The following is a 21,308-nucleotide window of genomic DNA, read 5'->3' as shown; positions in this document are numbered from 1 at the left end:
GATGTTCGCTTTTCTTTCTGTTACCTTAAAAAGTTATTGATCTTTCCGAGGGAAGAGGAGGCTTACAAACAGAGCAGGCTCCGGAGACACTCTGGAAGGCCTTGTTTTTTAATTTCTTCACTTGTGGGGAATGGGAACCCCCTAGCTTTAAACAAGATAGACCTGCCATGCAGGGTTGTTGTTATAAGGATCACAATGCGAAATATTTTGAATGCGTGGGAGAGTTCTGCCGTAAACATTCAACGTACCCATTGTGGCAATCGAGAGCCAGTTCGGTGTCATGGTTGGGAGTGCGGACTTCTAATCTGGCAGTGATTTAATCAAGGCGTGAGCTTTGGTACAGCAGACCAACCACTGAGCACCATGGCAAGCAGAGATTTGAACGCCAGGCTTCCCTACGCAATCCAACTACTACTCCACATGGCCTCTCTTGCACTGCAAGTTTTCATGGGGTGGAGTTGCCATTAGAAGAAGAAGAAGAAGAAGAAGAAGAAGAAGAAGAAGAAGAAGAAGAAGAAGAAGAAGAAGAAGAAGAAGAAGAAGAAGAAGAAGAGTTGGTTCTTATATGCCGCTTTTCCCTACCCAAAGGAGGCTCAAAGCGGTTTTCAGTCGCCTTCCCATTCCTCTCCCCACAACAGACACCCTCAGATCAAATTTATTTGATACAGCACTGTGGCCAGATAAAACAGATAGCGAGAAAAAACATTTAACAGTAAAAAATTGCAAAATCAGACACCCTGTGGGGTGGGTGAGGCTGAGAGAGCCCTGATATTACTGCTCAGAGAACAGCTTTATCAGTGCCGTGGCGAGCTCAAGGTCACCCAGCTGGCTGCATGTGGGGGAGCGCGGAATCGAACCTGGCAGCTAGATTAGAAGTCAGCGCTCCTAAGCACTACACCAAACTGTCTTCTGTTCTTCCCCCTGGAAACAGCAGCAGCAACAGCAGCTCTGCGTTCCGATGCCAACTTTGGACCGGGGCTCCAGGCCAGAACAGGTGCGCATTGAAGACTGCCAAAGCACCTTGGCTAGAGGAGTTTAGGGACTAGCGTGCTTGGAACTGCAACCCTGAAAGCTCCCTTGTCTGCATGTGATTCGCACCCAAGCAGGAAACAGAGGCAAGGACTAGCTGCTCTCAGCTGGTGGAGAAAGCTCACAAACCCTGCTCCTGAGAGGGAACCAGCCTGGTGAGGATGCTTCTTCAGTGGCTAATTGCCTCTTTAGCAGCCTCCCCCCCCCCAATACCAGTTATCCTTACAATCCTAATTAACAAGCCCACAGATAATTAGGAATTTAATTATAAAAAACTAGGCTCTCCGGAAATAGCTGGTGTGTTTGGGCAAGGGCCTGTGTGTGTGGCCACTGACATAGCATGGATGCTTCCTAAATCAGAGGGTCTGCTAGGGTGTTAAGAGTAAGGGACTCACCATGCCTGGACATTGCGAGGGGCTACATCACTCAAAGGGTGTTATGGGATTCCTCCGTCTGAGTTAACCTGCTTGATCTAGTGGTGGAGAGAAGCAGCCTCTAATCTGGAGAACCAGGTTGGATTCCCCAATCCTCCTCCACGTGCAGCCAGTTGGGTGACCTGAGGCCAATCGCAGTTCTCTCAGAGCTCTCTCTGCCTCACCTACCTCTGTGGGGAGGCAACTGTAAGCCGCTTGGAGACTCCTTCAGGTAGTGTAAAGCAGGGTACAAAAAAACTGCTCTTTTTCTTCATCCAGGAGCTGTTCTCTGACCCCCTCTTCTCTCTCACTTTGTCATTTTTCCCTCTTTCCACATGGCCTTCCATGAAGACACGTCTCTCTGGCAGGTCTTTCCTATATTTATGATGTCCTCATACCCCAATACATCAGCCATGAAAAGTCGGCGGAAGTTGACGAAAACTTAACCGACCCAGAGCTGTGATTAGAACCATTCCCTGTATTTCCAACCAGTTTTAAATTATATTTTAGCAGATCTATGGTCTAAGCTGTTTTATATATTGTTATTTTATGAGTAAGTCCTGGTCTAAGCTGTTTTATATATTGTTATTTTATGAGTAAGTCCATGTTTTTGGCTGTTTATTTTTTGTTACTGTGAAATTGCTAATTTTGACTTTGCTAGTCTATGGCCGTAATAAAGATATATCTATGTCTATGTTTACTCCTATACACATGATGTCAGGCAAGCTGGCCATTTGCGATGGGGGAAGTACTGTCAGGGGATGTGGAAACCATGCTGCCAGGGGCTCATGGGAATTGTAGTCCGTGGACATATGAAGAGCCAGTTTGGCCACCCGTCCCCTACATGGTTGTCATGAGTTGGTTGCAACTGGTGGTCCTTTCCACACCACCTGGATGGCTCAAGCTAGCACAATCTCACCAGTTCTTGGAAGCTAAGCAGGGTCAGTCCTGGTCAGTGTTTGGATGAGAGACTGCTGAGGAATACCAGGGCTGTGATGCAGAGGGAAGGGAGGGCAAAACTGTCTCTGAGCCTCTTTCACCTTCACAACTCCACAGGTCAGAAGTGACATGATAGCGAAAAAAGCAAAACCAAAACCAACACAAAAAACAACCACACGGAATAACACAAGTATGGCTTACTGTGATATTATCTCTCCAGCGCCAGCTGGCTCGTCCAACGCTCATCAGCTGCAGGGTAGTGCTTGGTGGGAAATTAGCCTCTTAATGCTTTTAGGCTCCAAGAAATCAAGCCAGGATGAACACCAGGGGGATCACGCTGTTTGGAAGCTGCTTGTGTCAGGGCCGTTATCCCTCCATGGCTGGGCTTGGTGGTGCGATTAGGAGCTTCCTGTTTAAAGAGGAAAAAAAATACATCAAGATGGGAAGCCGTGCTAGTTTGTCTGTAGGCATAAGAAAATAACAGAGTCCAGGAGACCTGGAAGACTGACAGAATTGGCGGCAGGAGATGCTCACTTCTTCAGATTCACAAATTTTTTGTCAGTCTTTCAGGTGCTCCTGGACTCTGGTTCCTCACAGATCTGAAATAAAATGGCAATTGGTATTTCCCTGGGGATGCAAGAAAGGCCCTCAAGAGCCAAGTTCGAAAACGTTTTGGTTGGAGATGCAGTTTGCAGGCAACAAGGGGGTAAGGGTGAATGAGAGTCCCTGGAATCTGCCGATCAAATATAGGGCAGGGATTATGTTCAAATCCCCATTCAGCCCTGGGTAGCCTTGGGCCCACTCACTACCACTGGGCCTGGCTGACTTTGCAGGGTTGTTGTGAGCAGAAGATGGGAACAGGCTTGTGGGAATGGTGGGCTATAAATTTAAGAATTTAAGAATAAATACTGTACTGAGTTGCCGGGAGGAACAGCGAGATGGAAACATGAGAGGCCTTTCCATCGAAGAACTGTTTGAGGGTTTGTTGCTGTGTCCGAAAGAGGAAGCGAAGAACTCAGAGGCAGACCGGCACCAAACAACCCCGGCGAACAAGAGAGAAATGAAAAATGACAGTGAACCGGGAGATGACCCATGTGTCTCGAAACTACCCTTGGTGAGAATATCCTTCAAAGGAACTGTCTGAGAAAGAGTTGCCAGAATAAGATGGATCAAGGCTCTTTCGCCCCCCACCCCACCCCCCGAACATTTTCAAAGCATCTTGAACATATCCCATACAATAATAATAATAATTTGTCATGTTTGAAGTATTGTTTCTCCTTCGGGTTCCTTTTGCAATACGAAACGCCACTTGGAGCTGGCGTCCTTAAGGTCTGCAACCAAGATGGTTCTAGGGGGCCGGACAAAGTCTGAAGAGTTGCTCACTCCAATATCCCGTCTTCTCATAACATGCATGATACCCTCACTTTAGCCATTTTAGCTTCTAAGGAGGCTTCAGGTTTAAACCACCGACCCTCTGTGCTTATTCTCAGAGCAGGGAATAGCACAACCACCTTTGGACGATGCAGCCCTGTTCATCGACCCGAAATTCCGCAACTGAAAACGAGCCAGGAGACAGATGTCAAAGGCATCCATTTGCACAGAGAAGCCTTGGATAAGTGGCAGAGCTCAGAGGGTTACCCGTTGGCTTTGATGCCAAGATCCCCCTTTCAGAGTGCTCCCCCCTTCCATCTGTGACAACGCTGCCACCTCGCCTTTCCCCCAAAGTATCTTTTTGCAGTCAGTAAAGGAGAGACTGCAGGCTGTCTCTCTGCCAGGCGTACCTGAGCGGGCGGCTGACCTGAGCTGCAGGGAAGCGTCGTCCAAGAGAACATATTTATCCCACTTAATTACAGTCCTCGGGACCGCGCTGGGCAGCTGTGCCAAGCCCAGACGGTGCCAAACAGCTGAGTCAAGGGACTGTTTGTTTGATGGAATCTTCAAAAACCCAGCAGGCCGGCGGAGCAGATGGAGCGGACGGTGCTTCTGCCGGCCAAGTCATGACGGGCCCCGAGGAACCGGCAACGGCTTGCCTCTGAAGTGGCCAGACACCTCCCTGCATCTCCAAGATGGCCATCGTGTCCCTGCACACCCCTCCCTCCACTCCAGAAATCGCTGCAAGAAGAAGAAGAGTTGGTTCTTATATGCCGCTTTTCTCTACCCGAAGGAGGCTCAAAGCGGCTTACAGTCGCCTTCCCATTCCTCTCCCCACAACAGACACCCTGTGGGGTGGGTGAAGCTGGGAGAGCCCTGATATTCGTGCTCGGTCAGAACAGTTTTCTCAGTGCCGTGGCGAGCCCAAAGTCACCCAGCTGGCTGCATGTGGGGGAGCGCAGAATCGAACCCGGCATGCCAGATTAGAAGTCCGCACTCCTAACCACTACACCAAACTGGCAAGTTCTGTCAAGGGTATCGAGAAAGTTGAGCCATGACTGACAGACTCTCCCCTGCAGAGTCCAGTTTAGCCTATTGGGAGGGAGATGTACAGAAATGCTCCTTTAGGGCTGCTGGTTTTGAGTCCTGGAGACCAACAAAACTTGGGGGGGGGAGAGAAAGTTGGAATCCAGGGGTACTTTTAAGTTCACCATTTATTCAAGATATAAGTTTTTGCGTGCAAGCATGCTGCTTCAGAAATAATGGAACAAAGCTTCCTCTATCATACATATAAGTAGAGAGAGATGGTGGGTGGGGCTTGAATGATCCCAGGCTTTTGAGAACCAGTGAGACAGAAACGACGCCAATAAACAATCCTTACCATCCAGGCCAGAAGGAGGTGTCTTTCCCTGGCATTTTTTTTGGCAGTGTTGCTTTGGCGGGGCCCCACTGACCTTTTAGTCTTTCCAGAAGGCAGGACAATTTTATACGGAACTGGGAATTAATTCATACAGCCGAAGCTCCGTTTAATTCTCAACCAAACCCGACGGCCAAAATAACCACCCTTCGTCCTTATCTTTTATCATCTTAACCTGAGCAGGGAATTATTGATTCTGCTTGCTTGTTGCGCTAAGAAATACATTTGTCCTTCATTCCACACTTTGGTAATTACTTTTTTAATCTCATTTTTTTTTCTTTTTGATGTATGAGATTTTGTACAAACACCGCCATCAATTCTAGCCTGCTCGCTTCCCTCCGCCCCCACGGGCTCATCCTAGCTAGAGGTGGCGCATGTACAGACGGACACAGATAGACCGGGGACACCTGGCGGGTAGAAATCCAGCCCGATGCACCTCCCTGCCACCTGGCTTCCATTCCTTTTAATTAAGCCTCAATGTTTTCAATTAGTATGTGCAAATTCGCAATACCCTTTAATTCTTCCCCCCCCCCTCCAAGAGCTACGGCATGTCGTTGGCTCCTCTCCGTCTTAAGATGAGAACAGCCTGTCTTTCTAACTCCCGTTCAATCATTCGGGAAGCCAGGTGCTCAAAGAGCATAGAATGAATGTGCTGAAAAGGTCTGGAACTGAGGCCGCATGCACAGTCCTGACCTATGCGCGTTCCCTTGCACAGATTAAGGAGGTTTTGCATGTACGGATGTAGGTGGGTTCAGAGCTCCTTGGTACAACCAGGAACCTGCATTTTCAGGGGTCCCCGTTGCTCAGAAAAGATCATATGTGCAGGCATGGCTTAACGCTAGCGATCAAACATCTACCTACATCTTAGAGGGAGTGTTAAGGCTAGGGAAGAGTTAGGAAGGGCCACAGGATGGGTATATATATATGGATAAATATTTATAATTATATTTATATTTTTATTTATGTTGTTAGGTGGGAAGTTGTGTCCGACCCATTGCGACCCCATGGACAATGATCCTCCAGGCCTTCCTGTCCTCTACCATTCCCCGGAGTCCATTTAAGTTTGCAATTTTTATTTATATTTATATTTAATTTATATTTAATTTAAATTTTAATTTATATTTGGGTACATTTTGGGTCGAGGGTTAGAAAGTGGTTAGAGCAGTGGCTTCTAATCTGGAGAGCTCCCCATGCAGCCAGCTGGGTGAACTTGGGCTAGTCCCAGTCCTGTTAAGAGTTGTTCTCACAGCGGTTCTCTCAGAGCTCTCTCAGCCCCACCTGCCTTGCAGGGTGCCTGTTGTGTGGAGAGGAAGCAAAGTTGTTTTGTCAGCCATTTTGGGACTCCTTCGGGTTTTAAAAGCAGGGTTTTTAAATTTTTATTGTTCACCTTTTGAAGGTTATTTAAGCCCTGATTTCAACCTGGAATGGTGATCCTGGGGTAGCGGTCTTCCCCATCACTGACTTCTTAGGTGACCTTAGGCCAGTTACAGTTCTCTCCGCGCTCCTCAGTCCTGCCCACCTCACAGAATGTTTGTTGTGGGGAGAGGAAGGGCAGGCAATTATCAGCCACCCTGAAACTCCTTTGGGTAGTTTCAAAACGGAGCTTTAGTCATTAGCTCTTGAAAGCTCATGCCACAAGGACCTTATTGGTCTACCCAACCCCCTGTATAATATTCCCCCTATTAAAAATGCCTCCAAGATCAAAACCTTTTCCTCCCCTCATAGGGATTAAATACATCCCTACAGGAGGCCTATGTTTTGGGGAAATAAACAGAAGGAACAAAAGTTTATGGGAAAGAATCTCTCCCCAGCACTGGGTTCCCCAACTCCCTGTGGCCAATTTTAAAGTTCAAATTGCACATCTGGAGCTTGGCTCACATCTGGGATCCACTGACACTAGGGCAGAAACCAAGCAGGTACGTGAGTCCGCCTCCAGGATGAAGCCAAATGGCTGTGACAGATTTAAACAAGGGCCGTATGGCTAAGAAAACTAGGCTGGACACCTCTCAAGTCCAGCTAAAGGGGCATCACTGCAGGACCGGCCTTTCTGCGGCTCCCACTGGAACCTCTCGAAACAAGGCGATTCTTCGCAGCCGCGGTATCGCCATATCCTCATGGGCACTCCGGACGATTTCCCAGCCAACTGACAGATAGGAAGTGACTGTGTCCTCAGCCAGCACGCCGTTTTATCCCAAAGGAGACGTCCGCTGTCCGGGCGGTTGTTGCTGTCAGAGTAGGCTGTGTAATCTTCTGCCCAGAACATCTGTCAGTCACACAGATAGCCCCCTGCCACCGAGTGAAGTCAGATCACATCAGCCGGCCTCCTATCACCCGCGCTGGATGGAAAAACCACACAATCGATAACTGACTCTGAAAAGAACCCGAGATAACACTACGGAAAGAGCCATGGCGAACGGGGGCCGGCACGTCAAGGGCATCTTGTTGGTGGGAGAGAGAGCAACAGGAGAAAGTCCTGAGAGCCAGCTTGGTGTAACGGTTAAGAGAGGTGGCCTCTGATATGGAGAACCAGGTTTGATCCCTCATTCCTCCTTCACATGCAGCCAGCTGGGTGACTTGAACCAGTGCCAGTTCTTTCAGCCTCACTTACCTTACATGGTGTTTGTTGTGGGGAAAGAAAGGGAAGACCATGGTAAGCCCCTTTGAGACAAATGAAGAAGAAGAAGGTTGGTTCTTATATGCCGCTTTTCCCTACCCGAAGGAGGCTCAAAGCGGCTTACAGTCGCCTTCCCATTCCTCTCCCCACAACAGACACCCTGTGGGGTGGGTGAGGCTGAGAGAGCGCTGATTTCACTGCCCGGTCAGAACAGTTTTATCAGTGCCATGGCGAGCCCAAGGTCACCCAGCTGGTTGCATGTGGGGGAGCGCAGAATCAAACCTGGCATGCCAGATTAGAAGTCCGCATTCCTAACCACTACACCAAACTACACCAAACTACACCAAACTACACCAAACTACACCAAACTACACCAAACTACACCAAACTACACCAAACTGACTTTGGCCCAGTTCTAGTTCTCCCAGAGCTCTCTCAGCTTCTCCTATCTCATAGGGTGTCTGTGGTGGGAGAAGGAAACATGGTATGGTCCCAAATCTGGTCAGAGTAGGTCTCCAGTCCCAGTACTACAACACACTGATTTCTCAGCTTTCAAAAATGCCAACTCCAGTACTGAGAGGATATCTCCGAAAAGATACGCATTGGGACAAAAGAGGGCTATTGGTTTACCAGAATCAGGACAGTTGGAGTCCAGATTTATCCAGTGTTCAGTTTACAGGATGCACTCCAGAGGCCAGCATTATTGGGCAGTAGGCTCAGGATGGACAAAAGAAAATACTTCTTTACACAGAGCATGGTTAAAACGTAGAATTTTTGGCCAAAGGATGTAGTGATGACACAGGAATAAAGAACTTGAAAAGGGGATTAGATAGATTTAGGGAGGATAAGTCTATCAACGGCTACGAGACATGGTGACTGAAGAGAACCTCGATATTCAGAGGCACTGAGTCCCAGAACCAGGAGGTAACATCAAGGGAAAGCCTCAGCCTCTATTCCATGTTGTTGGCCCTCTAGAGGAACTAGTTGGCCACCGTGTGAGACAAGGCGCTAGACTAGATGGACCACTAGTTGGATCCAGCAGGCCTCTTCTAAGGCTCTTGTGAAGCCCTTGGCCTCTATGCCCTGTTGTTGGCCATCCAGAGGAAATGGTTGGCCACTGTGTGATGCAGGATGATGTTGAACTAGATGGGCAACTGGTCTGATCCTGCAGGGCTCTTCTGATGTTCTTATGAAGGCCTTGGCCTCTATTCCCTCTTGTCAGCCAGACTGGCCTCTGTGTAAGACAGGATGCTGGACTAGATGGACCACTGGTTTAATCCAACCAGGATCTTCTCATTTGCTTTCTTGCCTTCTCCATCCATCGTGGCCAGGCTTGAAGAGTGGCCTGTTGAGGGCCTCCAGAACCAGAGAATGGCCCTGCCAGGTTCCATACTGCCTTGCCCACTCCAAGAGATTCGCCTCGTGTACCTCTTCCCCAAGGGCCATTGTCCTGTTTCTGTAACTATGACATTGCACCAGACTTGGCAGAAAGTAGTCTCATTTGAGACCTGACTTATTTGGCACGCAGACAGGACACGGCGGATGAGCACCTTATCAGGAAAAACAGGTTATTCTCTTGTAATTAAGGTCTAGGGCCGTGCCACAGTCCTGCTCTGATTGCCAATGAGGTGAGCAGAAATTGTCTTTCACGGGAGGAGAGCTGCCCAAAGTGCCCTCCAGTAGGAGTTCGTGTGAGTCTTTTCACATTTGTCCAGAGTTATCCCTACAAACAGGAATAACCAACATTGACAGAGCATTGAAGAAGAAGAAGAAGAAGAAGAAGAAGAAGAAGAAGAAGAAGAAGAAGAAGAAGAAGAAGAAGAGTTGGTTCTTATATGCCGCTTTTCCCTACCCGAAGGAGGCTCAAAGCGGCTTACAGTCTCCTTCCCATTCCTATAATAATAATAACCAGACTTTATATCATACTTTAGATCAGCCTTTTCCAACTTTTGACCGTGGAAGAGCCCCTGAAATATTTTTTAGGCTTAAGGGACCTTCAGTACCGGTCTGGAATTGATCTCAATTGGCCACACCTCTTGGCCATGGCCAAGTGCCAAGGCCCTATTCACAGGTTCACTGCTCTCATGACCTTGCCATGTAATGTTTCTTTGACCAGTCTTCATGGTTGCCATGTGATGTTCCCTTGATCTGCCTTGCTTTAATTGGGTAGCAGTTAATTTTAGATTAGAAAGCCTTTCTCTCACAATATTTTTGAGAGCATTTTATTATCTTGACCTTGCTCGGCTCACGTATTCTGCTGGGAAGGTTTGTAGCATCTAGGCTGTCATGCGCACTTCTGCGTGGGAATTTTGGCTTCGGAAACTGCAGGGCCTGGTACATGGTGTAACTCGCCATGATTCAATCTGGAGGGAGGGGTCACAGGGGAACCATAAAGGTATACTTGGAAGCTCGCTTCTGTACACCATGTCTCTTAATAAAGAAACTTCTTGTCAACAGCGTGTTTGCTTATTGGGAACTCGACAGAAGCCTAACACTGAGGTGGACTATGGGGTGGGGAGAAAAGAGGCAGTTTGAGGCAGGAATAGATGTCTAGGCTCCGCCCCCCGTTCCCAGGCACAATTATCATACGAGAACATCACCCCCAGGTCAATGAAAGCAGCTGCTTTCTCACTTTCACAGGAATACCGAGAATAGCTTGTGGCCGTCCATTAAGGCAGGCTAGTCTCCAATTCAGCCAACCAGGACACAGGAAATTATTTGAAAATACCAGGAAGTTCCCGATCTAAAGCTGCTAACTACACCGCTCCTCCAATGCCCCCTGTAGGATATTCTTCTTATGTTGTTAAATCATGCACACTACAGATCTTGCGTATTCCAATGACAGCACACGGGGGCTTTGGGCAGTTAAATGACACACTCTGGTCACACATTCCCTGTGTCACATGAAGTTTGGCCTCCACTCTCTCAGCCGCTACATTAGACCAGGAGATGAATTTAAACCGAGGAGAAAGTCGAGGCCCGGTGCGGTCAAAACGCTCCCAGGTCGTGCCGTTCCGAGCACGGCTTCCTGCGTCCGGCCCCCAGGCACGTCTCGCTGTCTTTTATGCCTTGCTAGTCTCCGTTGGTGTAAAGAACTGAAAGTCACAGTCACTGGGCAGGAACTGGGCTCACATTTCTGGGCACGATCCATCGCGCGGCCAGCCATTCCGCAACCCCACTCCATAATCTTGGCCTGCCTGCAATTTTTGCTCTCCCCCAAATGCCTTTGCGCACGCCTCATTGGACAGCCAACCACAGCCAAATTCCCTGCCTTTAAAAAGCCATTTTAAAGTTATTTGAGCGCAAAAAAGGGGAAGACGGGGAAAATGAATGGTTTCCCTGGCCGTTGACCTTTCTCCATGGCTGGTGGGCTTCGAAATGGACGAGCCGGTGCGTACAGATCAAACTGTCTTTGGAAACGTCTCCGGAACAAGATGAAGAAGAGTGTTTGGACTTTCACGAGCGTATGTCCTATAGATACAGGCCTAGGAGAGAGAGAGAGAGAACGTAGCTCACACTGTGAGACCCTGCATGGGGAAGGTCCGATGATGAATCGCTTGTGTTCCATTAAGTCGTTTCCTACTTATGGCTACCCTAAAGTCATCCAAAATGTCCTGTCTAAGAGCCTTGCTCAGGTCTTGCAAACAGAGGTCTGTGATTTCCTTCCTCAGTCCCTGTCAGGTTAGGTTTGTTTTTCCTGGTGCCTGATTTTTCCAGGCATTATTGTCTATTGCAGTGACTCGCCAACTTATAACATATGGTTGAAGAAGAAGAAGAGTTGGTTCTTATATGCCGCTTTTCCCTACCCGAAGGAGGCTCAAAGCGGCTTACAGTCGCCTTCCCTTTCCTCTCCCCACAACAGACACCCTGTGGGGTGGGTGAGGCTGAGAGAGCCCTGATATCACTGCCCGGTCAGAACAGTTTTATCAGTGCCGTGGCGAGCCCAAGGTCACCCAGCTGGCTGCATGTGGGGGAGCGCAGAATCGAACCCGGCATGCCAGATTAGAAGTCCGCACTCCTAACCACTACACCAAACTGGCTCTCTACACCAAACTGGCCAGGTCATACTGGCCAGCAGCAGGAGAGGAGGGAGCAGAGTTGCCAGATCCAGGCTGGGAAACTGGGAAAGAGATCTGAGGGTGGAGCCTGGGGAAGACAATGTCCACTCTCCGAAGCAACCATTTTCTCCAGGGGAACTGATTTCTTTAGTCTGGAGATGAGCTACAGTTCCTGGGGATCCCCAGGTCCCGCCTGGAGGCTGGCATCCCTAATGGGATCAAGATACGATAGCCTCAGTTTAGACATTTTAGCTTCCTGGGAGAGTTCAAGCTTGACTTGATCTAGGTCTGTCTCCCCAGAGAGCTGCTCTTCAAAACGTTCTTGCGGGATAACAGCTGTATGGCGCGAGCAACATTAGGGAAGGTGAGTCAGGGAGTCTAAACGGGCCTTTGGTGTCAATTTTTTTTTTTGTAAAATTAAGAACGGAAACCGAAGAGCAGCTTTGGGCTGCAGACTGGCAGGAGTGAAAATATGTCTGCCCTGAAAAGCAGAAACGGGCATAGTTTTGTGAATGGGTCCTCTTGCAACAATCTGGGAGACATTTGTAATCCCACGTCTCCGGCCTCTGTGCCTTGAAAGATACAGCAAAATGCCCTCTGCTGAAGCCATTCCTTTTTATTTCTCTGTCTTAGATGCCCGCTGTTCGCTGCAGCAGACAGCTCACAGCTTCTTCCCGCTGCTGCTTTCCTCGCAGCCCTTGCTGCATTCTTGCAATCTGACTATCAACACATGCACAGGGGCGGGGGGGGGGACTGTGAACATTTGCACAGTGAGGAGAGGAAAGGGGAGGGGGCAGTGAGTGTGCGGAAATGGAGTGCAAACCAAAGCCGTTTGATTCGATGAAGAGCAAAGGCGCCCGATCTGCGGTTGGGAACTGGTTCAGGGGGAGTTGTGGTGTTTTGACACAAAGAGAACATAAGAAGAGCCCTTCCTTACATAGTGTCTTACACATAGTGTCACACACTACCTCCTGTCTCACACAGCAGCCAACCAGTTCTTCTGGAGGGCCAAGCACAGGGCTGAGAGGACGAGGCCATCCCTTGATAAGACCATCAGGAGAGCCCTGGTGGATCAGACCAATGGTCCACCGAGTCCAGCATCCTGCTTCACACAGTGGCCAACCAGTTTCTCTGGAGGGCCAAACAACAGACTTCTTGTGATGCTGCCTCCTGGCTCTGGGATTCAAAGGCTTAGTGCCTTTGAATGTGGAGGTTCCCCACAGTCACCAGGGCTAGTAGCCACTGACAGACTTATCCCCCCCCCCCATGAATCTATCTAATCCCCCTTTCAAGCTGTTCATGCCAGTGGCCATCATTACATCCTCTGGCAGTGAATTCCACATTTTCATCACTCTCTGTGTAAAGTAGTATTTCCTTTTGGCCAAGCTGAACCTACTGCCCATCGTTCATTGGGTGCTCTTGAGTTCTAGTATTTGGGAAGAGGGAGAACAATTTTTTCTTTGCCAACTCTCTCTAACCCATGCTTAATTTTATAAACCTCCAGCCTGTCATCTCTTTCTTTAACTGAAAAATCCCAAACACTTGAGCTTTTTATCATAAGAAAAGTGCTTCAACCCCCTAATCACGTATCCATAAAATCCCATAACATTATATAGCCTGGTGTCCAAACTCCTTTTTCCCCTGGACGTGCAATTCCTTGCGTAAGATAGCACAACATACCTCTTGCAACACAGGTTGAGCCTGGAAACCACACAGGTGAAGACACCCCTGCCTGGAAACAGCTGGAGAGAAGCCCAAGATTCCATTCACAGCAACAGGAGCGGAGCGCTAGAGGCACGTCTCCATGGCAACCACCAATGAGGATCCTCCTGGCGGCAGCATCCCATTGCTGTCTGGTCACCTGTCACCTGGCTAGTGGTTCCTTGGAGTTTCTCTCTCGCGACCAGGTTCTGAACTGTGCCCAGCTCGCTGGGGACCCCCATTCATCCCAATGGGCTTTCTTCGAGAGCCCTTCTGCTTCTGATAGTAGCCGAGCTGTGACCCACGACGGATCAAACAGAAATTCCCTAAGATTCGGGAATCTGCCCAATTCCCTAAGATTAGGTCAGTCGTAACCCTGGGAGGGCCTTCTTCGCGTTGGCACCAAAGCTCTGGGACTGTCTCCCCTACGGTCTCCGGATTTGGGTTGGAAAATATCTGCCCCCTGGCTCAGGGATTCAGAGATGGAGTGCCTCTGAAAGTGGAGGTTCCCCTCAATCACCATGGCTAGTAGCCAGTTAGCCATGGATAGCTAGATGGAGTCTTTTATCAACCACTTGCAAAGCCATCCCCCAAGAATAACCTCCTTGGCATCCTACAACCTCCATGCCAGTGTCTACCCGTCCTAAAAGAGCATCATGCCATTTCCTTCCAAGACGACGGAGTTCGTTTCCAGGGCGAGAACCCATCCAAACAGGGGAACAGTGCCATCTGGCGATCAGAGCTGTCATAAAAAACAGTCCCATGGCATCCTTTCCTAAACCGTCGCATTGGGCATGTTTGAAAGACCTCGGGCTTTTGGAGGCTCTCTGGTGTGCTTGGCTCCTTTGGAAGCAGGTCCTGGCTGGAGAAGAACACCAGAGAATCGGATTCACTCTCCCCAGTAACGGGCCTGACTCATGGATTGCAGGAACCTCCGCTGATAATTAATAAATGCATTAGCGGAGCAGAGAGGGGCACTTTAAACTGATGTATGGTTATAGATTTTATGCCACGGTTTACAAAGATATGGGATTTGCTCTCCCAGGGGCCTGTTTGGAGCCATAAACGGGTGGGCCGGTGAAGCCTTATTAACCGTCATTTCTGCACACTCAGAATACAGCCCTCGGTGGGGCAATCGGGGCGTTTGGATGTTTTCATGGTTTTATGCCCACTGACTAAGTCACGGGGCACGGTGCCACTGCCAATTGCCAAGCTGGAGGGGGGGGGCCAAGGTAGGGGAGGATACATCGCTAGGCAACAGCCAATGGGATGGAAGGAAGCTTTCCAAAATAAGAATGGAAGGGCTTTGTTTTAGGCAATGACAAGGTGGGGGAAACGCTCCTTTGAAGACGGGAATTCTCCCTTTCTCGTTTAAAATGGGGTTTTCAATTATTTATCCGGTTGGGCTGATTTTATAAAGGGACCTACGGTGCATGGACACGCCAGTCGTTGGTTATTTCTCTCTGAAAGCAGAACCTTTTGCAGTTTTGAAAAGAGGGCATCAGGCCCTGTTCTTCCAGATGGAAAGGGAAACTATAAAGATCTTGGCAGGAGGGGATTTTGTTTTGGTGCCTAGTAACAAGGAGCAGGAAGAGAGCCAGCTGGACTATGAGATCTGCCCTATAACTGAGGGCTGGTTAGGTATTAACATTTTTCCAGGTCTGGGATTGCTCCTGTGAATATTCTCTGTACTGGGTCACTCTGCAAAAAAAAAAAATGTAGCATGCCAATTTTTTGATGCATGTCAGTCACTTCCTTGTGCGTGTCACAGCCAACTTAAGGTGACCCCAGCAAAGAGCTTTCCAGGCAAAGGAAAAACAGTGATGGTTGGCCATTGTTGGCCAATATTGAGATCTCTAACACCGAGATCATGGTTAGATGTATTGTATTGGTGCCACCCTCTTCTGAACATTATTCTCTCCACCAGGCTGAACTAAGATCAGAATTGTGACCACCGCCGCTATATGTTATGTGATATGTTATATGTAACTTTTAATTGGGGTTTTAATGGGGATTTTATTGTGTTTTAACTATTTATGTTGTAAACCGCCCTGAGACCTATTGGGAGAAGGGCGGTCTAAAAATGAAATAATAATAAAATAATAATAATAATAATAATTGCCTTCCTCTGCAGAGTCTTCCTTGGTGGTTCCCCATCCCAGCACTAACCTCGCTTAGCTTCTCCCAGCAAGAGATCTTCCAAGTCAAGGGAGAAGCAGAGGTGGATGGCCGTTATCTTCCTCTGCAGAGCCTTCACAGGGGTTTCCCTTTCCAGACATATGGTGATCTCAGCAAGGGACTTCCAAGGCATGGGAGAAGCAGAAATGGTTGGCCACTGCCTTTCTTTGCAGAGGATTGTCCCCCATCCTGATTGTCCCCCATCCAAGCATTAACCTCGCTTAGCTTCTCCCTCCAAGCAGGGAATCAAACCCAGATTAGAGCTGGCCGCTCTTAACCAGGCTGGCTCTCACGGAGGCCTTTGAGGAGATGCGTCATTACATGGTATTAAAGGCAGCAGAGTATATGATTCTCTTGCGATGTTTTTTTTTTCCAGAGCCAGTGAACACTTCCCCCATGGGGAGATGTACTCAGTGTCTCTTGTAGGCAATGGGCCCTCTGATGAGCTGGGAGCCTCTGGCAATTTCTAACTGTGCCAACCCCTGATGGCTCCGATGAGGCTTTTTCGCTTCCCACTTGCTTTCTGTTCCAAAACTGTAGTGTTTGTCAATGTACATTTGTGCATGTATGGGTATTGGCATAAGCACAAAAGGAGCAAACGCATCTTCTTTTGCAACTCCCCTGCCCAAACCACCTTCCTTCCTTCCTTCCTTCCTTCCTTCCTTCCTTCCTTCCTTCCTTCCTTCCTTCCTTCCTTCCTTCCTTCCTTCCTTCCTTCCTTCCTTCCTTCCTTCCCTTAGCCCTGAGTCCTATTCTCCTTCCTTCCTTCCTTCCTTCCTTCCTTCCTTCCTTCCTTCCTTCCTTCCTTCCTTCCTTCCTTCCTTCCTTCCTTGCCTTAGCCCTGAGTCCTATTCTCCTTCCTTCCTTCCTTCCTTCCTTCCTTCCTTCCTTCCTTCCTTCCTTCCTTCCTTCCTTCCTTCCTTCCTTCCTTCCTTCCTTCCTTCCTTCCTTCCTTCCCTTAGCCCTGAGTCCTATTCTCCTTTGTTCCTTCCCCTTCCTTCCTTCCTTCCTGCCTGCCTGCCTGCCTGCCTGCCTGCCTGCCTGCTGCAAACAGGTTTTCAACTAGGAAGCAGAATGGAATAAGGGCAATGGGGGGAAAGGGCGTAATCACTCCGAAATAGACTGCCCTCATAGCCTGCAAAGCATCAGATGTTCTTTAATGAAGCCAGCCACCTATTTTTTCAGCACCTGGAGCCTCACGGATTCGCACACTGTTCACGCATTACCCGACAAGCCCTACATGAGAAACACAGATTTAAGAAACAACCATTCTTGAGTGGCAAAGTTGGAGGCTGGTGGTTGCATGGGTGTGTGTTGTGTGTGTGTGTGTGGGGGGGTGCTACCTTCCTTGGGTTTCATGCACCGCTGCCGAGCCAAAACCACCAGGCAGCTGGAACAAGCCAGCTGCTGCACTGGGCGGGTGTTCATATTTAGCAGGCACCATCTGGAACAGGAGGGCTTCTTCTCCAAGTTGAGTGATTGGTGCTGGGTGGAGCAGAGCAAAAGAGAAGCTGCCAGCTAGATGAGGCTGGCTTGGGAATGTCACATTTCAGCCTGGGCTGCTTGGAAGGAGAGGGAGGGAGACAGGTAGAGCCAGGGACCATCAGCCGGAACAAGACAGCATGCAAAAGTGCATTTGTGCCTTTTTGCTTCTCTGAGCAGGTAGAGGGCCAGCTCTGGCAAGACGCAGTTATAAATCGGAATAAAAACGTAATCAGAATTTCATAGAAAAATAAAAAGCAATCAATATTTTAAAAACGTTTTCTCTATTTCCTATTCTTTACTGGCCAGGAGCATCCCTTTCCTTCCTCAAGTGAGGGGTGGGAGGTGAGAGAAAGCGCTGAACTTGATGTTTCAAATATATTGGTGTTGCAAGATGTCTATTTGAGGGCATAGGGAGGCCAGGTGGGTTCTGGGCTGCATCCATGAGGTTCAACATGGGCAAATGCAAATTAATGCACACCGGAGCCAAACATCCCAACTAATTAATAAATAAAAACTATCCATCAACTAGTAATTTTATGGCTGTCCCTGAAAGGGGTGGGGAATCCCACTTGCTGTACCCTTGATGAAGTTGTGCTTAAGGAAATGATTACAACCTTTTAATTGATCATTCAGTTATAGGAAATTGGCTTTTGTACCACAGTGAAGGATCCGATCTTTCTTTTCTGTATTAAGAAATGCTGTTTGTTATTTATAACCCTTTACCAGCGTGGTATAATGGTTAAAATTGATGGCCTCTAATCTGGAGAGCAGGGTTTGATTCCACATGCAGCCAGCTGGGTAACTCTGGGCCAGTCACAGTCCTGATAGTGCTGTTCTCACAGGGCAGTCCTGTCTCTCAGCCTCACTTACCTAACAGGGTGTGTGTTGTGAGGAGAGGAAGGGAAGGCGACTGCAAGTCACTTTGAGGCTCCTTCAGGTAGTAACAAGCAGGGTATAGAAACCAACTCTTCTCCTTACAATGGAACATAGAGGAAATGGTTTATAGAAGACACAGATTCCTTCCAGGTGTGTTAAGAAATTGTTTTGATTAAGATTCTATGTCTCTGTGACTTTGCATCCTTGATAGAACAATGTCTGATGCAATCAGGAGCTAGGTGTATAAAACTGCGCTGACCCAGCAGCCCCATGCCACATCAGAAACTTCCGGTCTGGCCTGGAGACCTTACGGGTAGTCCTGTCCAGGCATTTGAGCCAGCCCTATGAGGCAGACATGAGGAAGATGTATAAAGCCTTATGCAGCCCTATAATCTCTGCACAGGTTTTTGATGAACAAGAATTCTCTGTGATTTTTTTTCCCCTTTTCATTGCAGCTAAAATAAATAAAACTTTAAAAGGTTGCCCAGTCTGGCATGTATCTGGATAACTCATGCGAGACAAGGACCTTTGGCCCAGGGCCGTTTTGTGTTTTTAATATATATACATACAATTAATTTACATTCTTTCTAGTCTAACTTTCTCACATAGGCTCAAGGTGGATTATGCGCAGTGAGTCAGTACAATCCACAAAATGGGACATTTTGTGCAAAACACCGTGCTGGGGTAGACGGAGAGGGCAAGGACATTGTTTGCCCAGGGTTTTCATTGCGCAAGTGCCCTTGGGTGCATCTGTGTGCTGGCGTCTCCTGCCCTATGCAACAACGCTGCAAACAGGAAAGACTCCCCGATCAGCATTGAACAAATGTTGGAAGGGAAAATGTCAGGGCCCCAATGTAGCATCAGCCTGAGTGGTTTTTAAATGGCCCCAGAACAAAGAGGCCGGCTGGATCTAAACACGGCAGGCAGATTTGGGGTGGAATACATTAAGCCAAGTGAGACCCACACTCCCCTTTCTCTATTGTTCTAGGCACAGCTGTTTCTGTACACAACATCGCTTTGTTCGGCAGCTACATGGATCTACCACCTCCCTGTTTTTGTGTTTCGCAGGGGAAGCTGCCCCCACATGTTCCTCAAAGAACTGGACCAGATCATCGGGTCAGGGCAAAGTTATAGGATGGCCTCCAGGGTTTTTAAAGATGGGAATGGTGCCACTGACAGGTTGGTATCCATAGACTGAGTTAAGGTAACAGCTCTCAAGAAAGATCTCCAGTGGGGTGAAGGGCAAACAAGCGGGGGAAGGACTTGATAAATTTAAGGAGAAATGCCATGAACATGTCCCATTGCAGTGAAAGTGACACACACACACACTGATTTCCTGCGACCTTCCAGGAATGCCAACCAACCCAACATCTTACCAAGCCACCAGGTCTATTAATTGCTTCTTGTCTAAAAGGTAAGTATCCTCCACATTTTAAGCCATGTTCCTTATCTGGGGCAAAATCTACAGTCCCGTACGGAGACAAGTAGCTGCAGAAATTATCTGCTGCTTGAGTCTCAGCATCTCTGAGATAACTTGAGACGTTATCAGTCCTGCAGGCCTGGGATAAATTCTCCATTCACCGTGCGAGAATGGTGCTACAGATTCTGCCCCCAATGAGGAGCTGTGGGTGCAACACACTGGACACTTGTTCTTTACACAGTCGACGTGAACGCACGCAGAGAAAGAATCTAACAAGACATATGCAGCGCTTTCAGGTAACTGGCAATTGTACATATTGAAAATAAAGTTTGATTCCAGTGGCAGTTTTAAGACCAACAACGTTCAGATGGTACGTGTGCATGTGCAAGGAAGTTTGTACCCAGAATTACATTTTCTTGGTCTTGAAGGAGCTGCTGGACTCAAAGCTTGTTCTGCTGCTTCAGACAAACATGGCTACCCGCCTGCATGTATCTGAAGAAGCACGGATGCACACAAAAGCTTATACCCTGAATTAAACTTGGCTGATCTTAGAGGTGCCACTGGACTCAAACTTTGTTCTATGGCTTCAGACCAACACAGCTGCCAACTTCAATGTATTTGAAGAAGTGTGCATGCACACAAATGTTCACACCCAGAATTAACCCCTGTTAGTCTTAAAGGTGCCACTGGATTCAAAATTTGTTCTGTTGCTAGAGACTGACTCAACTACCCACCTGAATGCATCCTGAGAAGAACTATCTGCTTCTCCTTAAGAGCCTCTCAGTTTTCTGCCACCTGCCTACAGCCAATGTCCATCTCCTTTTGCAGGCTGCATTTCAGACTCCAAACTCCCTTCAGGCCGCATGGCAAGTAGATCCATGACAGAGAATCTGCTCGACATGCAGAAGTTCCCTGGTTCAATCCCCAACATCTTCAGTAATAAAAGGATGAGACAGCAGGCAATGGGAAATGAGACCTTGGAGAGCTGCTGAGAGTCAGAGTACACAATGGTGACGTTGATTTGCCAAGGCTCTTGCGTGATAAAACATGTAAGGTCAACACTGAACGTTAATTATGATGGCTAAACAGAACCTCCATCTTCTGAGACAGTATATCTGAATGCCGGTGGGCAGTTTGCTCTCAAATGCTCACTCTCCGAGAATCTCCTTGGTCTCAAAGGTGTTCCTGGATGGTATCTAGTCGTTCTACTGCAGACCAAGACAGATACCCTTGGAAGCTATCCAGGAGAAACCCAGCAATCTGTAAAACAGGAGAAAGAGTATCAGAAACCATGACAAGCTGAACCAAAACAAGTTGAAGCTTTAAAAGTTGTCTGAATCGACGCTTTTTTGCGGTTTTCCAATCAACTTTTAAGATGCCTCCTAGGCCTTGGAACGTGCCTCAGTTTCCAGGGTGCATCTTTGTGAGCTTCTATAAGCCACTTATAGGGGAGAGGCAAACGAGTCTAGAGATCTTTTTAATAAACAGGTTTGCCTGCTGCAACTTGTTTCCTGTACTGATTTCTGAAAACCAAATTAACTTTTCAAGGGTTGGGCTACCTCATTCAAGAGACAATTGAAGAACGGGCTTGAGAACTGGGAGGGTGGGGGACGGTGGACAGTTCGGATACATCCTTCTTCTCAACCCCAACAAATTTTGTTGTTTATCCGTCATGGCTTAGAAAATGCTCTGACTTGCAATCTCTCTCTAATCCTGAAGAAGCAGAAGGGGGCAGCCTAGAAAGAATTAATAAGACAACCAAATGGCTGCGGGGGGGTGAGGGGGGGGGTGACTCTACCTGGGTCAT

General features: G+C 48.2%; 1 protein-coding gene across 2 annotated transcripts in view; it reads right to left on the bottom strand.

Moving 5' to 3' along the window:
* Positions 1 to 13,628, bottom strand: part of CELF6 (CUGBP Elav-like family member 6) — a 110,725-nt gene extending 97,097 nt beyond the window's left edge. The window contains exons 1-3 of one of the 2 annotated variants that reach the window (XM_077317500.1): positions 13,522 to 13,623; positions 11,135 to 11,268; positions 2,583 to 2,790 (exon numbers count right to left, since the gene is read on the bottom strand). The gene's annotated coding sequence lies outside the window, so the exon portion shown is untranslated. Of the gene's footprint in view, positions 1 to 2,582; positions 2,791 to 11,134; positions 11,269 to 13,521 lie in introns of both variants that reach the window. The other variant, XM_077317502.1, reaches the window with a different exon arrangement.
* Between the last annotated feature and the right edge of the window lie 7,680 nt (positions 13,629 to 21,308).

The sequence above is a fragment of the Paroedura picta genome, chromosome 18 (genome assembly GCF_049243985.1).
Source record: "Paroedura picta isolate Pp20150507F chromosome 18, Ppicta_v3.0, whole genome shotgun sequence".
NCBI lineage: Eukaryota > Metazoa > Chordata > Lepidosauria > Squamata > Gekkonidae > Paroedura > Paroedura picta.
The sequence above is the reverse complement of the archived record's forward strand: the minus strand, read 5'-3'. Positions and strand labels throughout refer to the sequence as shown.